Source organism: Cucumis sativus, chromosome 5 (genome assembly GCF_000004075.3).
Source record: "Cucumis sativus cultivar 9930 chromosome 5, Cucumber_9930_V3, whole genome shotgun sequence".
In the NCBI taxonomy this organism is placed as follows: domain Eukaryota; kingdom Viridiplantae; phylum Streptophyta; class Magnoliopsida; order Cucurbitales; family Cucurbitaceae; genus Cucumis; species Cucumis sativus.
In genome coordinates this window covers 9,132,853-9,141,087 of record NC_026659.2, presented here as the reverse complement: position 1 = coordinate 9,141,087, position 8,235 = coordinate 9,132,853, and positions in this window count along the sequence as shown.

The window sequence follows — 8,235 nt, the reverse complement described above, 5'->3', positions numbered from 1 at the left end:
TTAAGTAAGAAAGTTAAGACGTTTCTAAGCATCTTTGTAGAAGGAAGTTGTGTTCAAAGAGTTATGAATATTTAGTTATGATTTTTGAAAGATGAGTTATGTTTTTGGACGAAAAATGAGTTTCTAAGCAAGTTGGTGGAGACTAATGACAAGGTAAGACTAGGCAAGACGGACCTGTCATTTTGGGAAATAAGAGGTTAGTGCATTGAGGTTGGTCTTAGATGCACGACTTGTGCGCGAGATGTGTGCGGCCAAGGACACACGCGAGAAGGGCTACGCGTGATACCAGACACGCGGTCAGGTGAGGGGCTCGGTATGCTTATCTGTAAGGTTAGCACACGACATGCCCAACGAGCGCGGCATGCTCAGCGCACGCGGCAAACCTCTTGTGAGGTTAGCACGCGGGCAGTTCAGCGTGCGGCCAAGACCTTGTCGCCCACTCATGCACGCCAAACAGTGTCATGAGGCATTTAAAGTTTTTTTTGGTGGTTTTGGAGAATCTTAAGTAAACTTTGGATGTTTTTATGGTCAAGGAAAATTAATAAGATAATCTTACCATATTTTCAAGTCAAGAGGAGATTGGGCAATTTTATAAGCCAATGATTTAAGCTTGTATCTATGAGTGGAAAATGATTTATTTAAAATATTTCAAATCATGTTTTAAGCCATGATTTATGAATGCTTTATGTTAAATGTTTAAGCCATGTTATAAAATTTATTCAAGTATCTTATTGTTTGAAAGTATTTATTCAAAATTATTGTTCATTGAGAAATTTTAAGTTTATTAAAAAGGAGTTTATCAAGGCATTATTATTTAAGGTTACGATTTATAAATGTTTTATAGAACCAAGCTAACTCAAAAATTGTAACGATCCAACTTTTCTAACTAAGTCAAAGTCATTAATTTTGACAATGAGACCTTGATTGTCACAAAGTATATTAAAATTCATTTGAAATCATACGATCAAAGAAAACAAACTCAAGTTCGGGCCCTATTTCAAATAACCAAAAACTTTCAAACAAACGCCATCAGTTTATGAATTCAGTTAAACCACAAAATTTTCTAAACAGTCTCAAATGCTAAAATTGAGTTAAGAACAAAACATTAAGCGGAAGCAAATTATAATATCCCCTATAGAAATCACGCTTCCTTCCCTCGCCGGTCTGCCTTCCTTGTTACATTTGCTTGAAAAAGTTAAACATGAAAGGGGTGAGTATAAATATATCCAGTAAGACACTCGCTACTGATCCCATTAGGGGACAAATAAACTATTAGCTTCCTATGGAGTACCCTGCATAGTCACAGTCTTATGATTCCGTAGGATACACATACTCAGTCTAACGTCCCGAAAGACGCATAAATCAGTCTAGTGTTCTGCAGAAACCCATATCAATCTAGTGCTCCCAAAGGATGCACAAAAAGGGTGGCAACATATTTCACTTTATAGGTGAGTTCAGTAGTGGAAAATCTCTTACTAATACATAATCCGACCTTAGCGTAACGATTTCTCAAATAGATATACTCATACGTAAGTGTCACTCATCTCAGTTTAGTCAATCCAGTCAAACGTACACCATCCATTTTTTAACATAAGAGTCAACCATCCTCAGTTCAGTCAACAAATTTTTTTAATTTAGTCAATCCATCAACACACTTAAAACTACTTAAAGCAATTAAGTCTCTTTAACCATTTCAACCTTTAAGTCATTCAAGTCCATGCATAACCTTACTTAAGTTTCTTTTTCAAACTAAAGTGCAACAAACCAACCCAAATTGATTGAAGTAAAACTTTCCACGAAACTTGTTGTAAATCTCAAGACTTCAGTAAAAATTTTCCAAAAATCACCTTGTAATCAAACAACCCCCAAATCAATTAATCCTACCTTGATACGTATAGCAGCTAAGAAACAACATTATAAAACTACAATTTCTCATTAACTATAACTTACAACAAGATAGCGACAACCACGAATAGATGAAATAGATGTGTGCCAAACATATTTGAATAACTATGAAGGTGGACGTCGGACCTGCGGCTGGAAAACAGGGTGTCGCAAAACCAGAAATACCCACTCTGCAAAACCTTTGCAGCTGTCTTCTGCTCGCCAAAGTATTCTCCATATGGTGCTTCATGACACTTGGCAATGATTTCTATTATTTCATATCCAGAGACACATCGCCTCAATATTTGGTAAGACTCCAATTTATAGAGAAAGGGTCCATCCCATCTATAGAAACTGAAGGGATAAAAGCCCTATGGTAGCGGAAGAATTTAAAGAATCGTTACTCAAATTAATTTGGGGATCTTAAAATATCAATACACGGACAAAATTTTAGAATCAAAATTCTAAATAAAAACTAAGCATGTTTTTAAATTAAAAGATACATTATCTTACTTTTGATGATGTTTCTGAATCTACAAATCGTCGAATTGGGGACACCACTCGTCGGAGACCTTCCTATCCTCTGAGATGAGATTGGTTTGTGAGAACCAATTGAGATGTAAAAAATGTTTAGAGAAACACTTTTCTTTTTGCAGAGAGAAAAAAGTCTTGACTTTTTTTCTTGATCAATTCGTTGAAGAAAATTGTTTTCTTCTATATATTTATAACTCTCTTTCCTTCTTGGAATAGGAAAAGGAGTATGAGAGAATTATGAGATTCTTTTTATCATATTTAATTAATATTTCATTCAAATCTTATTTGAATGAATATCTATGCAATACCTTATAAATTTAATTAAATAAAATTAAACTATTAATTAATTCTCCAATTAATTAATAGCTAAATTAAATATCTTATATTAAATTTAAATCATATCCAAATATAAGTTTATCTCATAATCAATAATTTTAACATGAATCCATTTCACATTAAATTAATATTTGAACTCATTCAAATATTTTATCTCTCATAAATTAATTTTGAATCATATCCAAAATTAAATTTATATAATAAAGTTTGATAAACTTTATATTATAATGTATCACTATAGATTATACTAATTCCCAAAATAAATAAATCTCATTACCCTTTACGATCTAGGAAGAGAACCTAATAAACCTACATATCAGAAGCTACAACGATCTGAGATTAATTGGTTAAACTCATTAACCACATTAATCAATATTCGTTAAATGTGTGTACACTCCACTAAAGACTCATAGCTGAACTCTTCTCATTGTAGATATATTTTTGTGTCCATGAATATAGACCAATAATAGTAAGTTAGTCCTTCACGAGTGTTTGTAACACCAATTGGGTCAATTTACCATTTTACCCCTAGGTTACCTCTAATCCTTAAATATCAGTGCTCCTCCAATGAACAACCTGTTTAGGGTCCTACCAATAAATAGAAACTCCTCTCGTGCCATAGAGAGAGATGACCCTTTGTTTAAGACATGGAGATACCATTTAAGGGAACACTCATCTATTTACCATAAAGTAGGGAATGAGTGAATTCCATCTTGTGTAATTATGTTCACAGCTCCCCACTCGGTCTTGTCTCCAAAATGATAAGCTTATTGAGTCAGCGATCTGGCCACTCTCACCCATACAAATCAAAGGACAATCCCTCGCGATTAGGATTTCATAACACACTCAGGATTAAGACTAAACCTAGGTCATCTTAGTGAAATAGTAACCTAACTAGTTAACGGAGTTACATCTAGTGGTTACTATTTCGCGGTGCGATCTTATGCAAACTCATTGCATAGGATACCCTCACTCGCATATCAACTACACGAACGCGTTGGATCATTGTGTTTGTATCAATACAAAGTGTGCCATATCAATAGTATTACCAGAATAAGGTACCTAGCCTTATCCCTATACTATAGACCCTTTAAGCTGATCTTAAATATTAATCCCTATATGTCTCTACATACTGTTCAAGACTCATTAAACAGCTTAGAATGTTAGTTTATTGGATTTGGGTTATTAAGACAAAACTAATAATTTAATCAATAACAATTATTACAATAATAACACTTTATTAATAACAGTCAATGAATTATATTTACAATCTACGAGTTTTAGGACATAAATCCCAATAAACTCCCACTTGGATTAAAACTCTAGTCCCTTTGGAATATACATAATAAACTAATCCTCTAATATTAAAAATGGTAAAATGTACAAGTATACTACATAAAATGTATATATACAAATACAATAAACTAGGGCATCTTCATACCCATTACAGAAACGACATTCATGGAACAATTTCTTTCTTTTCTGGCTATTAAAGTCTTGCGGTCATGTCTTGCATACAATGTAGTTAACTATGTCAGCATATCAGGGCTCCCTTACTTCATCCCTGGAAAGTTATTCATTAGGAAATTCATCTTCAATTTCTTTCTTCTCTCATTGAAACTGTTCATCACTAAGACTCGAGAAGTGATCCACCACTTGGTTCTCAGTACCTATATGATCTATAATTCCCAAATCGAATTCTTGAAGCAACAATATCCATTTGATAAACCGCAACTTGGCATCTTTCTTAGTCATCAAATATCTGATCACAGAATGATCAGTGTGTACCTTATCTTCGTGAGGTCCACTTCTAATTCCACACTAGAGATCTTGTGCCACGAATGTGAACCTTACAATGCGAGGTGAACATGAAGGTAAACGTTACAATGCGAGCAGTGGCAAACCAAACTCCAGTTAAAGGAGCAATTCCAGTTGGTAGAATAAAAATTCCTAAACCCAAGCCCTTTTGTGGGGCAAGAGATGCAAAGGCATTAAAAATTTCATCTTTGATACCGAACAATACTTCAAGGCCACAAATATCATTACAGAAGAAGCCAAAGTGACATTGGCGACCATGCATCTGTTTGAAGATGCGAAGTTATAGTAGAGGTCCCAGTTTGTTGATATTCAAGAAGGGCGTTGTATGATAAACACCTGGGACAGTTTAAAGAAAGAACTTCGTCTGCAGTTTTTTTTCCCAAGAATGTCAAAATTCTGGCTCAGGGAAAATTGCGTGAATTAAAACACTATGGCACCATTCAGGAGTATGTGAAATAATTTGCGGGACTAATGTTAGACATATGTGACATGTTAGAAAAATGCAAAATCTTCTATTTTGTCTAAGGACTAAAGTCGTGGGCAAAGACTAAGTTATATGAGCAGAGAGTTCAAGACCTCACCTCAACCTATACATCAATTGAACGTTTGTTCGATATGTCTAGTGACTCTTAAGATACGAGACATCACCAAAGTTCTTCACCTGAAAGGAATAGAAATAGTCGATCGAATTCTCCCAAAGTTGTTGGTGAAGACAGACGTCCTGGTGGAGACAACAAGACTTCTCAACCTAACATGCGAAACACCTGGTGAGGACATAATAATTCGAACACACCAAATCGTCCTCTCAGTTGCTACATATGTAAGGGCCACGTTGGATTAAGAAATGTTCGAATGAATCGACCTTCTATGCCTTTTAGGCCTCTTTAGCCTTAGACTTAGATGACAAGTTGAGGCAATTAGAAGGGGAGGTTGGTCAAGCAGAGGAAGTTAAGAATCCTAGAGTGGGGGCCATGAGATTCTTGTCATCTCTTCAAAAGAAAGTGGGTGAGAGAAGTAGACGTGCGAAAGGGGGTATAATGTATGTCGACACTTAGGTCAACCGAAAGCAAGCAAAGAGCACTATGGTGACTCTGGTGCAACTCACAATTTCATAATGGTGGCAGAAGCCAGATGGTTGAACCTTCATTGGAAGAAGGATACAAAAAAATGAAGGTCGTGAATTCTACAGCTTTACCTGTCGTTGGACTAGTGAAACGAATGGTAATACAGTTGGAAGGATGGAGTGGCCCTGTAGACTTTGTGGTTGTAGGTATGGATGACTTCGATTTAGTACTCGAAATGGAATTTCTCATTGAACATTAGGTGATCCTAATGCCTTCAGCCAAATGTCTAGTGATTACTCAGTCTGTCCCCACTGTTGTTTAGACAGACCTTCACCAACCCAATGGATTGAAAATGATTTTGGCCATGCAACTAAAAGAGGGCCTCGCTCTAGATGAAAAAATGTGTGACGTAGAGAAGTATTGTGATGGGATGCTTGATAGTTTGCCCAAGTCAAAATCGCCTACAAAGAATGCTTGTCGTATGGAACCGTTGGAGTTAGCTGAACTTCGTAGATAGTCGAAAGGATTGTTGAATGCAAAATTCATTAGACCTATAAAAGCTTCGTATGAAGCCCAAGTCTTTTTACGGGAAGAAGAGAATAGAAATTTACGGTTATGTATCGACAACTGTGTCTTGAAGCAAGCCCTGAGGGAAGGGCCAACTATTGGGTTCATGGATATGACCCAACCTGTTGAAGCTCACACTGATGCGTTTGATTATGCATTGGATGGTGTTCTCATGCAAAATGGACACCCCATCGCATCTAAGAGTCAAAAGTCGAGTACCGCAGAAAAGATTTATACGATTTTTGAAGAGCTTGCAATGGTACACTATTTGAGGGTTTGGAGACTGTATTCATGAAGATCTACTTATGTTAGAAAGATGAACAACATTGTTACCGACTATTTTAGTACTCAGCCAAAATTGACTTCGAGTTAAGCAAGGTGGCAGAAAGACCTGCCCACACTTGATCTTGAATTGAAACATAGGAAAAGAGCAAGTAATCAGACAGTTGATGCCCTTTGTCAGAAAAATGATCAAGCAATTCGATGCATGTTAGCTCGTATATAGGCAGGTTAAATCAATGGCCCAATGCGAGTCGCATAGAGAGAATCCTTGCAGAAAAACTCTGTCGCTCAGAATGGTGTGAGTTTGGCTAAGGTCAGGACGACAAAACAAAAGGATTGGGTTTAGTTGCTGAAGTTAACCCAATTTTGTTTTAACGCTGTAATAAGTTTGTCAACTGAGAGAAGACCATTTGAGATTGTTTACAACGGGCAACCGATATTGTCGCTCCTTGTCGATCCTCCCTATGCTAAAAAGAGTCCTCAGGCTCACAACTTTACCAAGAAGTGGAACTGGAAATCAGTCGTCGCTTAGGCTTGTCTAGAGGAAGCCTTGAAGTGGCTGAAAAAGTGGATAGATAAGAAGCGACTTCCCCTTAGACTTTCGTGCGGAAGATCAAGTCCTTGTTAAACTATGACCTGAAGTGAATCGATTCTAAAGATAGAAAAATCACAACCTCGTGAGGAGATACGAGGGACTAGCAGAAGTGGAAGAAGTCCTATCTGAGAGAGTGAGGAAAGGTAGAAGACCCACGATGAGGATACATGAATTCCTAATGAAGTGGAAGAACCTCTCAGTGGAAGAAACAAGTTAGGGAGGTATTGAAGACCTTGAAGCGTTAAAGTAGAAGATCGAAGAATTTCAGCTTTGCCAGTCGACATGGACATCAATTGTTTAAGTGGGGGAGAATGTCACTATCATACTTGTTCATGGCGTTGTTTGCAGGTATGCCCAAATACCCCCAATTTATCTTATCTTTATGTCTTGTATTTAATTTAGCTAGTTGCTTTCCTTTTTAAGTCATAAAGCTTAAGTGTGAAGTTTTGAATTTTCATATGCATGCCTACCAGAGCTGAAGATGTTCAAAATGTACCATAAGGAAGACATAGTAGTTGAATCCCTGCCCAAGTATTGTCGAACTCTTTGCGAGCAAACCTTTTTTCCTTGCAACTGATAGTCTTCATTGCATATTGTAATGTTGATTTCAATTAGTTTCTTTCTCTCTCACGTTTTTTAAAACATTTTCTCAAGAATGTGATGGGAGGTTGAATCATACTGCAAGTTTGTTTGTAGTTTTTGGATTTCGATCGGCTGACTTGTTGAATTGATTGAACAAGTGCCACACAATCGCTCGTTCCGAGTTTGAAAGGTTGTAATTGTGACATTGAGCAATGAGGAGAGGTGCCTCACTCAATGCAACAATCAACACTGAGAGGACCAAGTTTAGGTAAAGGAAAGAAAAATGTGGAATTTTGAGGACGAATGTTTTAAAGAAGGGGAGAAATGTGAAACTGCGACTTGGATGTAACGCCATGAGTTTAGGAGGGGGACATAAATAATCTGATATCACATTTGAATGAGAGGGATCCTAAGGACATGAAAATAAGGTTAAGAAACGCTTAAAAGTAAGGGTGTAAGAATAAAAGGATCATATGAATTTGTATTAAGCTGCGTAAAGTTAATAAAAGTTTTAAAGTTATATTCAAGCTTGAAGTGTTGAGTTCTTATCGCATAACACATTCTCAATAAATA